General features: G+C 40.7%; 1 protein-coding gene across 3 annotated transcripts in view; it reads left to right on the forward strand.

Moving 5' to 3' along the window:
* The first annotated feature begins 2,082 nt into the window (after positions 1-2,082).
* The window catches only part of ZBTB40 (zinc finger and BTB domain containing 40), an 81,349-nt gene continuing 62,944 nt past the window's right edge, over positions 2,083-20,487 (forward strand). For all 3 annotated transcript variants that reach the window (XM_060015767.1, XM_060015747.1, XM_060015753.1), the window contains exon 1: positions 2,083-2,210. The gene's annotated coding sequence lies outside the window, so the exon portion shown is untranslated. The remainder of the gene's footprint in view (positions 2,211-20,487) is intronic.

Raw genomic sequence — 20,487 nt, forward strand, 5'->3', positions numbered from 1 at the left:
AGAAAGACAAATACCATATGAGATCACTTATATGTGGAATCTAAAATATGACACAAATGAACTTATGTACAAAACAGAAACAGACTCACAGATGTAGAGAACAGATATGTGGTTGCCAAGGGGTGGGGTGGGGGTAGTGGAGGGACGGATTGGGAGTTTGGGATTACCAGATGCAAACTATTATGTGTAGAATGGATAAACAACAAGGTCCTACTGTATAGCACAGGAAACTATATTCAATATCCTGTAATAAACCATAATGGAAAAGAATATGAAAAAGAATATATATATATAACTGAATCTCTTTGCTGTATAGCAGAAATTAACACAACATTGTAAATCAACTACACTTCAATAAAATTAAAAAAAAATAAAATAATCCTTTAGAAGGAAAGAGTCCTTCCTATATTTTCTAAATACTCTACAACAAACATATATTCCTTTTAAAGTAAGGAATGAAAACTTTAAAAAACCATCCAATTCTTTATAACCATGGTCCCAGGAATTCAGCATATCCACATTTCTCCTGCTTTCTCCTTCTTGTCCCTATAAGATGCAGAGTCTTGTTAAGTTAAATAGGGAGGACAGATTGTGTCTGCACTTATTCCTGTTAAGAATGATAAGCATCAAGCCATCCACATTCCCATATAGTACATTGGCAATAATACTGCTTTTCAAAAATCCACTGATTAGATAAATATTTCCTGAGCACCTACTATGTGCCAAGCACCATTCTATGTGTTTGTTTGTTTGTTAAATGTGTCAAGCCGGTATTGAGGGCTCCCACTAAAGGACAATGCAGAGATGGTGGAAATGAGTGATTAGGAGACACAATAGCTGTAGGTGTGACTCTAGTGACTACATAAGTGACTGTTGTGGACAGGAAATTTGACCCTGAATGTGACAGTGACATGTGAGTATAATAGTGAAAGTGACTAAATGGTCAGTAACAAGGACAGCTGTTTACCCTGTTAGGGTCTACTAATATTGACTTGATTTTGTGGCAGTGAAAGTAGTTGAGTGATAATGATGGTGAAAACAACGGAAAGGGTGACAGCTGTGCACACATTCCAACTGCTATATTGTACAGAACTGTTTGAAGTTTGTGGTTATGGAGAGGGGTCGCATACTGGACAGTGACAGTAAAAAAAAAATGATGAACTGGATGACAGCAACAATGCAAATGACAGTTTTGCCCCGTAGATTGAATTTGTGATTAAAACGGTGATGGGAGTCAGTCCGACAATGACATCCCTCAGAACGACTCACTATCGACCCTGTGGATGCAACAGCTGTTACCAAAGAGGGAACTTGTCCTTGTACTGAGACAACTGGATTTGGGCGGCATGACTGTTAGTGACAGAAAAATTGCGTGTCAGGGACAGACAGACATTGTGAGGCTCAGGGGGCCAGAGCCGATGTGACTTAATTTGATACTGTATGGATATGACTTCATTTAATTGGCTGTGTGAAGGTGGCGAGAGGAATTCCAACATGGAACGTACAGGGTGAGACAGTGCGTAACAGAAAAACGGAGCACAAGCAAAACTAACGATTTTACCCACAAACCTCTACATCCCAAAATGGGGAGGAAGGAGAGGCGGGACCAAAATGCCTTCAAGACGCCACGATTGGTTGATACGGGTCTGTTAGCCTATTACGTCCGAGCCAAGCCTCTCCACCAATGAGAATGGGGCGCGGCTCACGTCACGTCTCCGCCTTGCACGTGAACTTGTTTTGGAAAAATGGAAAGAAATCTTTTGTGCTGTTGTTTGAGATAAGATCTCAAAGAAATCTTTTCTCTGCTGTTGTTTGAGATAAGATCTCAACTTTAGTGCTGCCCGGGCGAGGGATGGTAGAAACCCATTAGAACTTTCCTAAGGGAGTGTGGGGAGAAGAAGGAGTGGTCAAGGGTCAGAGGTCAGAGAAGCGGTTAGCAACGGGTTTCTCCCAGCGTGCTAGCATTGGTGGAGAGCGCGCGTCCCGCCCCCGTGAGGCCCGCCCCCCAGCACGTGACTGTGGCGCGCGGGGCAGGCCGGGCCGCTGCCTCCTTGCTTATAGCTCTTCCGCTCCGGCCTTAAAATGGCCGCCTGCTGGCGTCTCTGGCGCTGTTGAATGGAGAAAGCTTTATTGTTCCCTTCGGGCAGGAGTGTTCGTGTCCTTTATGGCGCTGTCAATAAAGAACCGCAGTTTGAATCGGTGCTGAACAGGTAACCATAGAAACGGGGCTGGGACTCAGCGTGGAGACCCCTTTTGCAGCTGTGGCCTAAGAGGCGCCCCGAATGAGGGGCGAACAGAGACCCCTCGGCGTGGCGAAGTCCGCTGCGCTCTGCCAAGTCCCGGCCGTCTCTCCCCGCCCCGGGACGTGGAGCCCCGGGGCGGCCTACACCCCGAGCGCAGGCTCCGCTGTCGTCTGTGGCGGGGAGAGGCCACGGGGTCCCGGCCGGGACGCTCGGCCGGGCCTACTCCCCGCTTGGGGCCTGTTCTCCGCCTGGGACCTGCCCTCAACCCTCGTCGCCTGCTACTCGGCGCGATCGGAGGCCACTCCTCGCAGCTGCTTCTCGCACTCTCACCCCTCCTCCCCTCCCGCCAAATCCCGACCCCGGGCCCCAGCAAGTTAGGGTCTTGGGCTAAATCCGCCCCTCCCCCTCCCCCGTTTTTGTCAGCCGGGAGCTAAGAAGGTTTTACATTTTTTTTAATGGCTGTGAAGAATATTTCACATAATTTGTGACAGTTGTATGAAATCAGATTCTCATGTCCGTAAATGAAGTTTTATTGGAACACAGCCGTGTTCATGGTTTATGTATTGCCTATGGCTGTTTTCCTTCTACGAGAGCAAAGTTGAGTAGTTGCAACAGATATCTGATGGCTTTGACCCCTTGGCGCACGAAGCCGAAAATGCTTTTGGCCTTTCACAGAAAAACTGTGGCGGCCCCAGCTCTAGACACAAGTAGACCGGGTCAGTGTTGTCTTTCAGGGATTCCTCAGGTCCCTTCTCACGGAGTGGGAAACTCGAGTTACAACTGCCCTATGCACCCAGAGCTCTTTATTTGACCAACCACTCTGGCTTCCATTACCTTTTCTGGTCTTATTGGTGTATTATTCAAAATGGAATTGTTTCTTCTACTTTGAATAACAATAATACCATTCTACCGAGCGCCTACGGTAAGCCAGTTGCTTATTTATATTCATACACAGCTTTTTTGTACCAATAACTTTTTAGAAGTGTCCGTGTCTGTTTTGCGTAAGAGGAGGAAGCCCAGGTTCTGAGAGGTTAAGCTGTCTAAGACTGTAATAGATTATAGGTCTGGCAAATTGAGCTCTTCCCTGGGAGCGCCCTGCCTGGGGACCCATGTCGTTCTGCTTGGACTTCATTCTTTCACATCTCTCAAACTGGGACTATTGGTTCTTCCTTGGAATCGAATCCAAATCTTTGTATGGCTTGTGGAGATTTAATTACAGCCTCAACTGAAAATTTTCTCTACTTGGCTAAATCATCAAACTTCTGCCACACCCCACTTCCTAATTTAGACGCTTTTATTTTTTATTTTTAACATCTTTATTGGAGTATAATTGCTTTACAATGGTGTGTTAGTTTCTGCTGTATCACAAAGTGAATCAGCTCTACGTATACATATGTCCCCATATCTCCTCCCTTTTGCATCTCCCTCCCACCCTCCCTATCCCACCCCTCTAGGTGGTCACAAAGCACCGAGCTGATCTCCCTGTGCTATGTGGCTGCTTCCCACTAGCTGTCTGTTTTACATTTGGTAGTGTATATATGTCCATGCCACTCTCTCACTTCGTCCCAGCTTACCCTTCCCCCTCCCGTGTCCTCAAGTCTGTTCTCTACATCTGCATCTTTATTCCTGTCCTGCCCCTAGGTTCTTCAGAACCATTTTTTTTTTTACATTCCATATATATGGGTTAGCATACGGTATTTGTTTTTCTCTTTCTGACTTACTTCACTCTGTATGACAGACTCTAGGTCCATCCACCTCACTACAAATAGTTCAATTTCATTTCTTTTTATGGCTGAGTAATATTCCATTGTATATATGTGCCATATCTTTTTTATCCATTCATCTGTCTATGGACACTTAGGTTGTTTCCATGTCCTGGTTATTGTAAATAGTGCTGCAGTGAACATTGTGGTACATGACCACAGTGTTTTGAATTATGGTTTTCTCAGGGTATATGCCCAGCAGTGGGATTGCTGGGTCATATGGTAGTTCTGTTTTTAATTTTTTAAGAAACCTCCATACGGTTCTCCATAGTGGCTGTATCAATTTACATTCCCACCAACAGTGCAAGAGGGTTCCCTTTTCTCCACACCCTCTCCAGCATTTATTGTTTGTAGATGTTTTGATGATGGCCATTCTGACCGGTGTGAGGTGATACATCATTGTAGTTTTGATTTGTATATCTCTAATGATTAACGATGTTGAGCATCCTTTCATGTGTTTGTTGGCAATCTGTATATCTTCTTCGGAGACATGTCTGTTTAGTAGACATTGTTCTTTTATAAGAGTTGTTCCCAAACCTAACTATTCGTCACTAGTTTAACTAACAAATAGATTCAGAACACCCATGCTTGCCTGCATACATTTGTTAATCATTCAGTATTTGTCGAGCACCTAGAACATACTAGCAATGATTCAAATCCCTGAAAGTACAGTGGTGAACAAGATCAACGTAATCTCTGCCCTTCCATGGAATTTAAATTCTGTAGGGGCTTGGACAGGTGGCATACAGGTAAACAAAGATAATTTCATATATAGCTGTCATTGCATCATAATAAAATCAGTAGTTAATATTTACTGAGTGATTCCTGTGTGCTAAGGACTTCACTATGTGCGTTATTTCCATGGCTTATCTTTTAATCCTCACACCAACACTATGACATAGGTAGTATTAATATTCCCATTTTAAAGATGAGGAAACAGAGTCAGGAGAGATGACCTTGGTCATAGCTAATGCATAAGGGAGCTGCGATCTGAACCTAAACTGATCACACTAACCACCCTGAATTATTCCATCTGTTTGTTATCTTTCCTGCTAACTTGGGAGGTCTTGAAGGGCAGGGACCACACTTCACCTCTTCTTGTATCAGCTGCTAGCCAGTGCCCACACCCTGGTATTTGGTAAATAGTAAATAAATCCAGGCCATTCACTGAACAAATATTTGAGTGTCTGCTATTTACCAGGCACCACTGTGGCTATGATTATCAGGGTGAAACATGGACCCAAAACCGAGTGTCTTAACACAGTAAAGAGGTACCAAAGTTACTCCAGATTGTGGCAACTGCTATAAAGCAAACAAAACAGTGTTGACCTGGGAGACCACCTATTATTACCAGGATAGTCCCCAAAGACCTCTCTTCTGTGTAGTTTAAGCTGAAACTTGTTGCGTGACCAGGATCCTGTCCAAAGGAAGGGAAAGGGGAGAGAATTAGAGAGGAAGAACTTTTCGGTAGGTTCAGAGACTGTGAGATGGCAAGAACTTGGAGAGTTACAGAAGAAAGAAGCCAGTGAATGTGTTGTGTTTCACAGTCTTGTGCTCTGAGTTCCGGCCCTGTACCCAGCTTTATTGCTGATAGAGCTGCATGGTCTTGGGCCAGTTACAGGTTATTGTCTAAGTTGTCAAATGTGGATAATGTTACCTTCTCAAAGGATTGTTGTGTGTTTTCTTTTTGTTACACACATATTGCTTAATTCCAATTAGAGAAAACTAACCCAATTTGACTCCAAATGGAAACTTACTTAAAGTGATAAATAATAACAAAAATTCAGAAGTATGTTACAGATGAGGGTGTGTGTGGGGTGTGTGTGTGCATGGGTATGTGTGTGTGTGTTTCTGTCTTTGGGGGGAGGAGAACAGATCTTATTTTTTTTCTTTATGTTTTTTTAAGAGAGGATCTTTTCCAATTAGGATTTAATTTTTTAAACAAAATTATACAACTGTCTGTGGAGAGCGTTTTTCATCATTTTAGTGTTTTAAGCTTGAAACTATTTGTATTCCTTCATTCTAAGAAAATGATAGGCTTCTTCTAGTTGGTAGTAATTTTAGAATTGGTTTGCAAATGATTTGGGGTTTTCTCTAAAAGTTTTCAAAATAATGTTGCATACTTTAAGCAGAATGTTGAATGCTTTAAAGCTGGTAGACTTTTTGAATAGGTAAAAATAAATGATGATGTTTGGGTTCATGAACATGAAAAATTACAGAGGCAGTAATAAATTGAGCAAACCATATAGGAAGATCAGCAATGTCAAGTTTTGTTTTAAACTGTATCCAGTAACCATATTGCACGTGTCATCAGAAGATGTAATCCAGCCCAGCAAATGGAGCAAGGAACTGGATGGAGAGTGGCATGTTAATGCAATGTTAACCAACAAGCCCTGAATTAAATTGCTATTTTAGATTTGGGTGGGGCCTTCACATTTAAAGTATTGCAGTTTTACTCTGTGATTTGGGTCTGTTGGATTCCAGTAAAGAGTAGGTGGTAACACTAGCTTTGAAGGATAATATAAAACTGCAGGAAGAGCCAGGGCATACCAATTTGTTTTTCAGTCTATTTTATTTCAGTTCAAAGCATCATTGCAGACAGGCAGCACAGGGAAACAAGCCACACTTTGGCAATACTCACCTGCTTTTGGAGATTGAGGAAGACTGGGTATAACCAAAGTGTGGCTTATTTTCCTGTACTATCTATCTGCAAAGGTGCTTTGAACTGAAATAAAACAGATTGAAAAACAAATTGGTGTGCCCTGTTGCCTCATACTGAGTATTTACATTACCCTTCTGGAGTACTGCCTGTACCAGCACCCTGGGGGGAAGCGGTGACCCTTCAGCCTCTTTCAACTCTTCAAGAGAGTGAGCTCTTTGATTTTCACAAGGAAACTGGATTGGGATATATTGTTTTCTGGATCTCCAATAGCCTGCCTTCTAAAGCCATCATCTTGATAATGTGGAGAAAGCAAGCTATAACCTGTAGAGGAAAGAATTAAATATTAAGGGCATTTAAATTCAGAGATGAGGTTGTCACTTTCTTTAAGTCATGCAGAGGGTGCGGTATTTCATTTGCAGAGAGTGTGCAGTTGTAAGACTCCTACAGCTCTCAAGGGAGAGAAAGGTAGGGAAAGAAAACTATCTTTCCTTACATTTCCCTAATGTTGTTATTTAACTCCATATTCTCAAAATCATGACATCAAGTATTTCATTTCCATAGATAAAGTAAATATGTTATTGCTGATCCACATTAGGTTGTTAATCTGGGGTAAATGGTCAAGTTGCAAGGGATCCATGAATCCTTTGAATTTGCCTGCAGATTTGTGTGAATGCCATTTTTTTTTCTGGGAAGAGAGCCCATTACAGGCATAGCTTGGAGATATGGTGGGTTCAGTTCCAGACCACTGCAGTAAAGTGAGTATTGTAATAAAGCGAGTCACATAGAAAATACTTTATTGCTAAAAAATGCTAACCATCATCTGACAATGCATGGTTGCCACAAACCTTTAATTTGTAAAAACTGTGCACTATCTTCAAAGCACAATAAAATGAGGTGTGCTTGTACTGTAGTCAGGTCTCAGAGGGGTCCTTGACCCTTCAAAAGGTACTGAGCCAACAATGAACATGTAACACCACTGAACCGAAACAGTGAGGAGAATCCCCCTAAAACTAGTACTTTCTATTGTTCTGGGACTTTGAACTCAAAGATGTAAAGTAAAAGTGTCTTTTCTTGCTTTGTTTCCTGTCTAAACTGGTCAAACATAGTTGAATGTTTGTGTATAATATAGGCATTCACCCAATGAGGTGCTTCAGGGATACCTTAGAGATCATTGTCATTATTTTACATGAGACTGGTGAAATGGGGACGTGTTGTCTCGACAACCTGGTTAGCAGATGAACGTATTTGTTTCTTCTGACAGGTGAAAGGAAGAGTAGTAGAAGCCCAGTACTTTGGCTCTAGGCATCAACTTTTTGCAGGTGGAGTCAGTTCCTCAGGGTTAGGAAAGTAGGGTTAAGAGGGAGAGAGGAGGAGAGGGATAGATTCAAGGAAGCAGAGACAGGAGGCAAGGATGCTTCCCCTGCATTTGTCCTGGAGACCCTCTGTATCTGTGACAGTAGAGCTGCTATTTTGAAACCAAACTTATCTCAGAACTTGTCTAATATTAGGACCTCTGAAAAAGTCAGTTCGTGATGTAATTTCTGGTTTTATTAGTACCTGAAAGGAAAAAAAAAAAAAAGGAAGGAAGTATCTTTTAAATCTTCATGTTAGAATATTTTGTGAAAATGGGACCTCAGTAGAAAATGGCTTAGGCCAGAGTTTGGCCCGTGTTGTGTTTACCAATTAGTTGCTTACATTTAAACATTTTACATCTGTCAGACCCCTGAAGGTGTTTGCATGAGTGACTTCTGCTATAAGCTCTAGAATCTGGTTCTGGGACATACAATAGGGCATGTTTTATGAAGGAAAGGGCCCAACTAGGTTGAGGGAGGTTAGAAACAAAGGATTGTAAGTGTGAATAATAGCTTTTGAGGCTCCAAGTACTGTTACTGTTACAAGTACTGGTTGGTTGACTTATTTTTTTAATACAAAAATGAACAGTATATGATTCTATTTCTGACTTTGAGAAAATTTTACAAGAGGTAATCTAACTCTGCAGTTTCATCTGTTTCTCAGCTTTCTAGGACTGTGGCCTGACAGTTGGGTCTTCCTTCTTGACTCCCTTGGCTCCCTGCCCCCACGAGGGGCTCTGGCAGTAGTGAACTTAGCAGTTTTCTTCCATATGGTACTTCTCTTGGGTTCCTGGTCTCAGTGGATGGCACCACGGAGCTGCCAGAGGCGGAAACCCAGGAGTCATCCAGTGTTCTTCCCCTTCTCTCAACTCTCCACCCCCTTCCACTCCCCACCCACAAATGGCACACATTTTTTAGACTGCAAGCCTGTTGATGTCCCCTTTCTCTTTGGGCTAAAGCCGCTGTAATCTCTTGTCTTGGATTACTGCGGCAGCAGTCTGTAGCTGGCCAGCCAGCTTTCCACCTTTGTTCCAATCCAATCTATTTTGTACATTGTTGCGAGTGATCTTTGTAAAGCACAGATCGGAACACGTTACTCTCCAGGCTAAAACTCCAAGATGGCTTGCCTGCCCTCTGTGTGGTTCCTTGGCATGGCTTGGGCTGCCCTCAAGCCCTGGCTGTGCCCACCTCAAGCCTCAACTCTTAGCGCTTTCTCCACTCCCTCTTACCCTTCTACTTGAGCGTCAGTCATTAACACTCAATGGGCAACGTGGAACTTCACCCTTCCTGGACTATGGGCCATGCTCTGGGGCTTTCGGGCTGTTCCTTCTCTCTGGATTTCCCTGGCCATGTTATTAACCCGGCAAGTAGCAATGCTGCTGTCTGTCCTGACCATTAGATTACTGAATGTTGTTTTAGTTTTCTTTGTGGTTCCTTTTGTCCTTAGAATATATGCTATTTGAGTTGTATAGTCAAACATTGTCCTAAAAGTCACTTCATGTAATTATTTTCTCTATGTGGTATGCCACCAACTTGATAAACAGACCCATTTGTTTTAAAACTTAAGAATTGATTATAAAAATCTAATTTTGTTTTTTTAACTATGAAAACCATTTACATGGTTCCAAAATCAAAACTATACAGCAAGGTATATTCATAGAAGTTTTTATTTCATGCCTGACCCTTCTTTTCTGTTTCTGTTGAGTCTTGATGCTAGAGTTTTGGAGTTTTGTCAGTCTGTTAGGTAAGAAATAATATTTCAGTATAGTTTAATTTTGTTTTCTCCTTTTATGAGTTACAGAATATCTGCCCAATGTCTGTGGTATAAGTTACAAAAATATTTTTTCCAGTTTGTCACATGTCTGACTTTACATATGTAATGTTATTGCTATACAAAAGTTTTACATCTTTACATAGTCATAATGATCAGTCTTTCAGTGTATTGCTTTAGATTTTGAGTCAGAGTTAGGAAGTTTGCGCCACTCTCAATTTATGAGGAATTCATTAATGTTTTCTTCTAGTACATATATGGTTTCACTTTTTTTTTCTTTTTTTTCCTTTTTTTTTAGTATCTAAGACTCAGATCCATTTGGAATTTATCTTGGCATTTGGTTTGAGGAAGGATCCAATTTTATCTTTTTTCCAATGAATGGCCAGCCAGGTGTCCCAGCACTACTTATTAAAAGCTCTTATCTTTGCTCCACTGATTTGAGATGCTGTCTTTAGCAGATACTAAACTCTTATGTGCATTTGGGTTTCCTACTGGATTTTGTTTTGTTCCATTGATTGTCAATTCATATGCCATTGCAAAACTATCTTAATTTTAGAGGCTTTGTAATTTGTTTTACTGTCTGGAGGGGCTAGTTTTTTCATATTGCTCCTTTTCAGAGTTTTCCTCACTGTTTTGCTTGTTTATTCTGCCATATGAGCTTTGTAATAAATTTGTCTAATTTCCGGATGAAACAACTTGATGGTATTTTTATTGAGATTATGCTAAATTTATAAATTAGCTTAGGGAGAACTGACATCTTCATGATGTTGAATATTTCTATCCAAGATCATGGTCTGTCTTTCCATTTGCTCAAGGCTACTTTTGTGATTTTTCAAGAGTATTTTGTGTTTTTCCTTATATAAAGTTTGTTTGCTTCTTGCTCAGTTTATTAGACTTTCATTCTTAACTTTTTAAAAAAAATAAATAATTCCTTTAAGAATCCCTCCAGAACTTCTCAGAGAAGTTATATACACCCACGTACTCAAAAATTTTTGCATATCGTTTCTGGTGGTTCATAGATACTCTCCTCCAAAAGCCCATCCCATTATATTGTCCCCTCAAAACCCCTTCTGTTGTCTGTCTTCCTCTCTTTCCCATTCTCAATACCTAGCTCTGTGTCCTGCATACTGTAGGCAGTCAGTACATATTTGTTGAATGGAATGAATAAAGCAGTAAGGGGAAAAAGTGAATAAAAGAGTGAGACCTGTAAGAGTATATTTGGGAAGGTTTTCCTTGCACAGTTGTTCCTCAGTTTGAAGTCTGTAGCCTTAATTCACTGGTTCATAGCATTTTGCTCTCCTCCTTATCCCCATCCCAGAACTTAAAAAAATACCATGTTGATAATAATAGTTAGCATTTAATGAACACCTAAAAAGTGCCACGCAGTGTACTAAGTGTTTTACACAATTTCTTGTAATCCTCACAGCAACTAAGCAATAGATACTATTATCCCCATTTAAAAAATTGTTATGGAAATTTCAAACATAAAAGTGAGAATAGCATTATGAGCTCCCATATACATGTTCACTCATTTTGCACTTGAGAAAACAGGTTTTGAAAGATTAAGTAACTCAAGGTTACAGAGCTAAAGTCAGGTGTAGAACCCAACTCTTTTTAGCTCCTTATTAAGATTGTTTTTAAAATTTTAAACTCCAGCTGGCCAGGGAAAAGCAGAAGCAAGGGAGATGGTCAAGAGCTACTCTTCTAAACTGTAACTGGTAGTAGTAGTATATTAGTCTTCCCTTCTAATTCACGTCACAAATATTTCCCTCACTTCTACTGTTTGCAAACAGTAAGCCCTCCTCTCTCTCCCTCTTTATTGCTTCTCTTATGTCCTCTGCTTTTGCTCTGCCTTCTCTTTATCTTAGAGTTTTGTTAGTGCAATCTGATCTTAGTTCATTTTTAAAGGCCTGTCACTGTTTTGAGTACCCAGCTCCTAACATGATGTTGGGAACGTAGTAAGAACTTATAAATTTAAACAACAGTGGAACTTGCTGCTCTTATTCATTTAGCCCGTAGGTTTGGTACGGTACTATAACTTCTGAATGACGCTCAGAAGCCCTGGCAGTCATTAAATTTGACCACCTAGACACAAGCTGCTCTTATAGCTGGTACTCTGCTGTCAACTGCCCTCAGTTCCAGTCAGATTTAAACCAGAGGGAGACTTTCTAAGGTCAAAGTCCAAGACAGCAGAATAATTGGCCCCTAAAGCTCCGGATTTTTTTTTTCCTGGGCAGCAGAAAATGAAGTTTTCCATGTATTTCTTTGAACATTTTTGAGCAAATACTATGGAGCCCCATAGGCTCTTTCCAAACGTTAAAGACAATAGAGAAGTTATCCTCTTTTGCTTTTTTTTTTTGGATGTTAGTTCCTTAAGTTAACCCTCTTGTCATAATCCCTGCTGATGGATGGGAGAAAGATAGAGATGAAAATAATTCCCACTTCTTCAAAGGCAAGAGAAAAAGCTTACAGTACTAAGGGGAGAGGAGAATGGAGTTCATGTATGAAATATACACAGAAGTGTCCTGAAGGCTGGGTGATCTGAGTAGGGTAATAGGACAGTCTCACAGGAAGTTGGGGCTCCATAGACTCTTCAGTGCTTCTGCTGCTTAACTACAATGTAGAAGAAAAGAAGAATTTTAAGCTGAAAGTGGTCTCTTCTTCCCAGCTGTGCCATAAACTCCTTGAGAGCAGGGAGTATGCTGATTTCTTCTCTGTGTAGTTCCAAGCCAGTTAAGGCCATTTGGCTGAGCTCAGTAAAGATCTGCTGGACAGACAAGCATACACTGTCCACTGACTAGGCTGGGAAATGGGTCTTGGAGGTTTGCTGGGACGGCATGGGCTCCACATCCCCCAGTGGCAATATTACCAGCTGTATGGCCTTGGACAAGTCAGGGGGCCAGAGTAATGTGTGTATGGTGCCTCATATAGCGGGGAATAAGTAGGCTCTAAATCAAGGTCATGTTCTTCCTTTAAAACTACTTCATTTACTGTGTATCTTTGCACTGCCTCTGAACAGAGAAGTTACCAAAAAAGTAGGAGAAAGACTCAAGGATCAAGCGCTTCACTGCTTTTTAAATTCTTAAGCTTGGGCAATATCCAGTGGTAAAGGTCCGGCTCCAGAGTCAGACAGCATGGGTTCATTTACTGACTCTACTGCTCACTGGCTTTATGATTTGGGGCAAGTCATTTAATCTCTCTAGGTCTCCACTTTCTCAGTTAAAGTGGAGTTAATAATAGTAACTACCTCCCAGGTTTTGCAAAAATTATATAAGAGCACCCATGCAAAATGCTCGTCACAGTGTCGGGGATATAATAAATCTTCATAAAATGTTAGCTCCCATTGTTAGGTTGCTACCGTAACTCTTCCAAACTATGTCTTTCTTTTCCCCCTTGCCATAATGTCTTCCTCATTGCTTTCCACTTAAAAAATATATATCTGAGTCATAGTTAACAGAAGAGTCTGATTTCTGTTATTAGTGAACTGGAAGATCTTAAAACACTTCTCAGGGCCTCAGTTTCTTCATCTACAAATAAGGGAATTGGAGCAGGTGATTTCGAAAGTTCTTTGTATCTCCTATTAATTTCAGTGAGTTAAAGGCTTTGTGTGAAATCTCTCAGATTATATAATCCAGCATGCTGTTATGAGAGGCCTAACCCTCTCCCTTTCCTAGCTTGACTCAGCTGTGAAACTTGCAATGTGATTGTCTATAAATTCTTTTTTAAAAATTATATAATATTTGACATACAGTATATAGAAGATATATATGTAACTTATATAAGTGATGAGGCAGAGTGATTAAAAACAAGTATATCGGACTTCCCTGGTGGTCAGTGGTTAAGAATCCGCCTGCCAATGCAGGGAACACGGGTTCGATCCCTGATCCAGGAAGATCCCACATGCTGCAGAGCAGCTAAGCCTGTGTGCCACAACTACTGAGCCTGTGCTCTAGAGCCCGCGAGCCCGTGTGCCACAACTACTGAAGGCCACGCACCTAGAGCCCGTGCTCCACAATGAGAAGCCGCTGCAATGAGAAGCCTGCGCACCGCAACAAAAAGTAGTCCCCACTCGCTGCAACTAGAGAAAGGCTATGTGCAGCAACGAAGACCCGACACAGTCATAAATAAATAAATATTTTAAAAAACGAAAAACAGTATATCTGTGAACTGATCACCAGCCAAAAACTGTAAAAACAAGTATTTTGGCAGGTGTATTTTTATGCTTCCTTTTAACATTTAATGAATATTTACAATGTTATAGGAAATGCCCTTCATGTGCATTGACTTACTAACAGAGGCTTATTAATGCTTACAGCTACCCCATGAGATAAAACTAATATTATCCCCATTTTACATATTAGGAAACTGAGGCCCAGAGAGTTAAGCAACTTGCCTCAAGTTGTATAGCTGGTAAGAGAGGCAGAGCTGTGATTCACCCGCGGGCGAGCTGTCTCTACAGCCTGTGCCCTAAACCTTTACTGTTAAACACACAGCCTCCGAAGTCACAAGGCCTGTTTTGGTATTCTGCAGTTGCTTGAGCTCTTTACTTTTACATTAGATGGGTATCTTTGATTTTGGAATTTGCTACTGTGTGGTTGAGATTTATTCCCCCGTGAAGAAAAGTGTATTATCATAATCAGATTGGTGAAAACGCAGAACTCGTCCACATTTTCAGGTCAGGACAAAAGTGTCAGTGATGAAGCCAAGGGTCTTTTGTAACACCTAAGAGGTTGAATGTGAAAGCACTGAAGTGATGATTGCTTGTTGAGAGTCTTGACTGCAGGATGGAAGAGTCGGCATTAGGTGTAATGCAGTCACAATCCCCAGCCACTCATTAGATGAATATGTTGCTCAGGAGATTTTGCAGTTTGGCCTGTGAAGAGTCATCGTTGATGAACTACTGGATCAGAGCAGCATGGCCCGGAAAGGCAGGGGAAAGGCAGATAAGTCTCTCAAAGCCTCCTTCCATTATAATAGCCTTGAAAAATTGCTTGTTTCTATGAATTAGACAAAAGATAAGAGGACACAAGCAGTTTGTTATGCCAAACAGTTTGATGTTTTGCCTCATTGTTTTGAACACCTCAAAAGAAGAGTTTCGTTAGAGATTGAGAGAATCTGGAAAAAGAAATTAGTTGAATGTAATAGTTATTATAGGCTTATCAAGAATCAGATGCTAGCTGCCAGTTTTGAGACGTGAAAAACAACCTTTCTAGTGGTCCTTAATCTCCTGTCTCTACCTCCTTGCGAATATGGTGGTGAGGTGGTGGTAGTGATGATCATGATGACGATGACGCTGATGCTGATGCTGGCAGCTAGCAGATAATCAGTTTATTGAGCACTTGCTGTGTCCCCAGCATATAATGCTGGTGCTTTAGCTGTGTTAATTCATTTACTCTTCCAACAACCCAGTGAGAGAGGTACTATTATTACCCCTATTTTGTAGATGAGGAAACTATGCCCCATGGAGTTTAGGCGATTTTTTCCAAGGTCACACTTTGTGATTGGGCATTCAAACTTCACACTCAGGTAGTCTGGCTCTAGCTCCGGCCTTTAACCACTGAGCTACACTGCTGCTCATGACCTGTCTCCCAGAAAGTGTGCAGTTGAATAACACTGTGTGTCCAGTAATTTAAAGAGCATTATAGATGCCTCTTCCCCTTCCCAGTCCATGGACTTGGGTTCAGACCCCACCCTGGAGTTATGTAAATTCCTTGTGGGCAGAGATTATATCTTATTTAACTTTGCTTGGTAGGAGCTAAATAAATGTCTTATGAGTGTATAGTATGTTGGAAATGACACTAGCTTTGAAGCCAGACAAACCTACCTGGGTTTTTTAATTTGGAGGTTATAAAAATAATGCATGTTTACTGTAGAAAAAATTTGAAATATATGAAGAAGAAAATAAGTCCCCCATAGTGATACTACCTAGGGATAACCACTATTAGCATTTTAATATATTTTCTGTCTTTTTCAATGCAAATGTATATATGCATGTACATATATTTTTAAACCAAGTTGGAATTATATATACGGTTGCATCCTGTGTTTAGTATGTTGAGAGCATTTCACCACATTATTAAAAATCTTCAAGAGCCTAATTAAAAATTTTTTATTTAGATATAATTCACATACTATACAATTTACTGTTTTAAAGTGTACAATTCAAAGTCTGTGTAACTATCACCACTTTCTAATTCTAGATCATTTTCATCACTCCAAAAAAGTACCCCATACTCATTAGCATTCACTCGCCAGTCCTCCTCCCAACCTCTAGCAATCACTAAGCTTTCTGTCTCTATGGATTTGCCTATTCTAGACATTTTATATAAAGGGGATCATACCCTATGTGGCCTTTTGTGTCTGGCTTCAACTTAGCATGTTTTCAAGGTATACCCGTGTTTGTAGCACTATCATTATTCCATTCCTTTTTATGACTGAATAATATTCCATTGTATGGATAAACACAATTTTACTTGTCCATTTATCAGTTGATGGCTGCTTGAGTTGTTTCCACTTTTTGGCTGTTATGTATAATGCTGCAGTGAACATTAGTGTACAAGTTTTTGTGTAGACATATGTTTTCATTTCTCTTGGGTATATACCTAGGAGGGGAATTGCTGGGTCTGTATTTAACTTTTTGAGGAACTGACAAACTATTTTTCACAGTGGGGCTACCATTTTACATTCCCACCAGCGACGTATAGGATTTCCAGTTTCTCCACATCCTCAGCAATGCTTGTATTTTTTGTTTGTTTGTTTGTTTTATTATAGCATCCTAGTAGGTGTGGAGTGATATCTCATTGTGGTTTTGATCTGCATTTCCCCAGTGACTACTGATGTTGAGCATTTTTCATGTGCTTATTTGCCATTTTTTATATCTTCTTTGGAGAGATATCTGTGCAGATCCTTTGCCCATTTTAAAATGGGCATATTTGTCCTTTTATTGTTGAGTTGTAAGAGTTCTGAATACCTTATATTCTGATACACTGTGTTTACATATTCTGGATACCAGACCCTTATCAGATATATGATTTGTGAATATTTGTACCCATTTTGTGGATTGTCTTTTTACTTTCATGATAGTGTCCCTTGATACACAGAAGTTTTTAAATTTGATGAAGTCCAACTTATTTTTTTTTTCCTTTGGTTATTTGTGCTGTAGGTACCATATAGAGAGCCTGATTTTTAATGGCTACATGATATTCTATAATATGTCCGTATACCATGTTTACTTTAAAAATCTCATATTATACATCTAAGTTTCCAGTTTTTTACCATTAAATCTATTGCTCTGAATACAGTGTGCATAAATATTTTATTATATCTCTAATTATTATCTCTTTATAGATAGATACTTAGAAGTGGGTCTAAAGGAATAAACATTAACAATTTTTTTCTTCTAATATCATAGGATTCTCATTCTTTTTTTAATTTGTAATTATGCAACTGATATATATTACAGATACATTCTGTAAAACACATCCTGGTAAAACATTCAAACAGGGCACGTAAAGTATATCCTCCTCAATCCCCCCAAATTCTCATGTCCCTCTCCAAGGACATTTTTTATAGCTCTACATGAGCAGATTATTTACTAGATTACTTCCCTGAATGATTTTTACCAGTGTACACTCCCATCAGCACTGTGCAGTGTCAAAGACAGATGCACCAGGCCACCACTGAATGTTGAGAGATGTAGTCTCTTCTGTGATTCCTAAAAGGCTTTCTGATCATACTTGACCTTGCTGCTGGAATTTTTTCACAGATGACTGCAGAGAGTAGGCACATTTCACTAATAAATGAACTAATAAATTGACTTTCTGATTTATATTTCTTCTCTTAAACAATTAGTTTAGACAGTACTATCCAAACTCCCCAAGTCTGATTAATTTTGAGACTTTTACAGGATAGGGTGTTTGTATCTATGAGGTTGATAACCAAACTAGACCTTTGGTAAATTAAGTTCAAGCCGTTGAGGGAAGTCTCTTGCCAGTCTCTTCCTGGCAAGCCAGCTGGCCTGTTCCAATAGACACATTTCCATCCATCTTTTAGCAGAGACCAGCAAAAGACATGGCATCTCAAATGCAGGTCATCCTGTCAGGGCATCTAGCCGCACATCTCTGTCTGTGAGAGGAGTTGAGGAATGATAGCACTGAGCCCCGAAATCCTCTCAAGACTAAGGTAGTAATTAAGAACAGGGAGCCAGGTAGATCTGCATTTGAGCTTTGCTCTAACTTAATACCTGTATGGTCTTGGGCAAGTTGCATAATCTTGTTGGACATTAGTTTCCTCATCTGTGTATTAGGGATAATAATGGTGTCTACCTCATAGGGATGTTTGGGGAATTAAGTGGGAAAATGTATGGACAGAGCTTAGAACAAATGCTGGACATCATTACCATCATAGAGTAGTTAATGACCTTGCCAAAGGCATTCAGGAGATTCAAGGATAGGAAAAAGAGCAGAGATCAGTGGATTGGGCAAAAAACGATGTTTTAATCACCTCCTCTTCACCTCGTTGATGAGGGAGGGATTCCTACCCTAGGGTTGTGGGGATGGCTAAGCACACAACACTGGACACTGGCAGATGAGACTGAAAGCAATTTATACTCACAGCCCCAGAGGAGGACACAGAGGGTGTACTCAGGAGCAGCATTAACAACCAGGGGCTGTGGGAGGCAGGCTTGCAGTATCAAGAAGGTGGGTGCTTTCTGGTTTATGCCAGAGGATGTGATTGACTTGTTTGAATAATTTTGGGGGCTGGCAGGGAACTGAAACCCACTACCCAGGAATAAACAGGAACAGTGCCTGGCCCCTTTGATAAGGAGGATTGTTTGACTAGGGGACCTTGTCCACGGGAGCAGAGTGGGTACTGGAATTTGTGGTTAGGACATTTGAGGCCTTCTTGATTTTACCAGCTGTCAAGGCAGCACGTAATATTAAGCCTTAATCTTTAGACTTTATACCACAAAAGAGAATATAGGCCTTGAAATGCTGTTCGATATGGCTTTTAGGGAATCTGGGTATGGAAGGCTATGGAAGACAAGCAGAGTTGTCCTGTTCTCTGTGGGAGAAGACAGATGGGCATAGTAGTTAGAATGGAAATGTCACAGTAGGTCATGTATGGTGCCATGAGCCCAGATCTCTTCACTGTGTCCAGTTCAGCATACATTTATTGATTGGCTGTACCATCCTAGAACCTGCCAGGGCTTAACCAGGTTCAGGTGACCAGTTTACTCTAGATCAGGAACAGTTTGACCTCCATTTACTTTAGTAGCAGCCAGGGAAGCTTATCTAGCCCTGGAAGTCCGGGTTGCTGGAATGCATTCTAAAGGAGTTTTGGTTGGTGCCAGGCCACAGAGCTATTCACCTAAGGCCTGGTTATTAGAATCCTCCGTATTTTGTAGGTTTTATTCTTAAAGCTGTTCTGACTGGAGCAAGGGTAGGTGCAAAAGGGAAGGTTTTGAGGATGACTTGGAACTTTTTAGAGGTGAAGGGTTGCTTAAAACATATTTGATAATAATTAGATGTGAAAAAATGTGATTTGAGAACAGGCAATGTTGTATAGTGCTTTGCTATTCAGAGAGGATTCCTTGGACTATCAACATCTGAGTCAACCCACAGCTTATTAGAAATGCAGAATTCAGATCCCACTGCAGACCTTCTGGATCAGAATCTTTTCTTTGACAAGATCCCCAGGTGATTTTCACGCACACTAAAGTACGAGAAACTGTTCTAGTGGGTAGAAGGGCATGAGCTTTAAAAGGCTCAGACTGGATTTTGTATGTGATCTTGGGCCTGTTCCTTAACCTCTCCACTATTGGGACTTAATTATAATTGGGTTTAACTGTCTTGCTGGGTTATTAGTATTAAAGGGGGTAACATGTAAAATGTGCTTATTAGTAGTTCTTATTTGTGATTATTTGATAAATAATATCCTTGATAGAATATGAAAAGAGAGAGCAGGATACCATTACGGCTAACTGTTCACGAGACATGAATTGGTAATTGAGAAAAGTACAGTCTCCTGAGCCGATGGGTCAGTGGATGTGGTTGGCTCACTAAACAGTTCCCCTCAGGGTGACACCGTAAGTGTACGTTAAGTAACCAAGAGTTGACAGCTATACTCTTTAATGGCTACTGAGCCCTTGGAAGGGAGAATAATCTGCAGAAGTGGTAGCTAAGTCTTGGACTCCAGTGAGGCCTTCATATTATGGAGAAAAGAACTATGGCTTGAGAATTGAGACATGGGCTCACTTATGCCCCTTGTTAGTTCTGTGGCCCTTAACAAGCCATTTAACATCCCTGAGCCTTAGTCTTCATCTGTAAAACAAAGTTAAATGGAAGGATGAGGTGTAAATCCCAGAATATAGCAAGGTATTATCCCTACTTGATACGTACCATAGAGCTCGGTAGACAGCCTCCCGAATCCCCAAAGGTGACTCTTAGGCCAATTCAGCTGCTTTTAGAATCTTCAGTACTGATATTCTTCAGAGCTGTTCTGGCTACCTGGATTTCCCAATGACCAGAACGTACCTTAGGAAAGCACACAGGCCGTTCAGGTATTACTACAAATCTCAAAGATTGGAACAGTAGTAGACTAGTATTTGGGATGGAATGATGATGATAGTGTTGATAATAATATTAGAAACAACAATGACAATACATATAAAAAGGTACTACCATGAACCCAGGAC

The sequence above is a fragment of the Delphinus delphis genome, chromosome 1 (assembly GCF_949987515.2).
Source record: "Delphinus delphis chromosome 1, mDelDel1.2, whole genome shotgun sequence".
Taxonomy (NCBI): domain Eukaryota; kingdom Metazoa; phylum Chordata; class Mammalia; order Artiodactyla; family Delphinidae; genus Delphinus; species Delphinus delphis.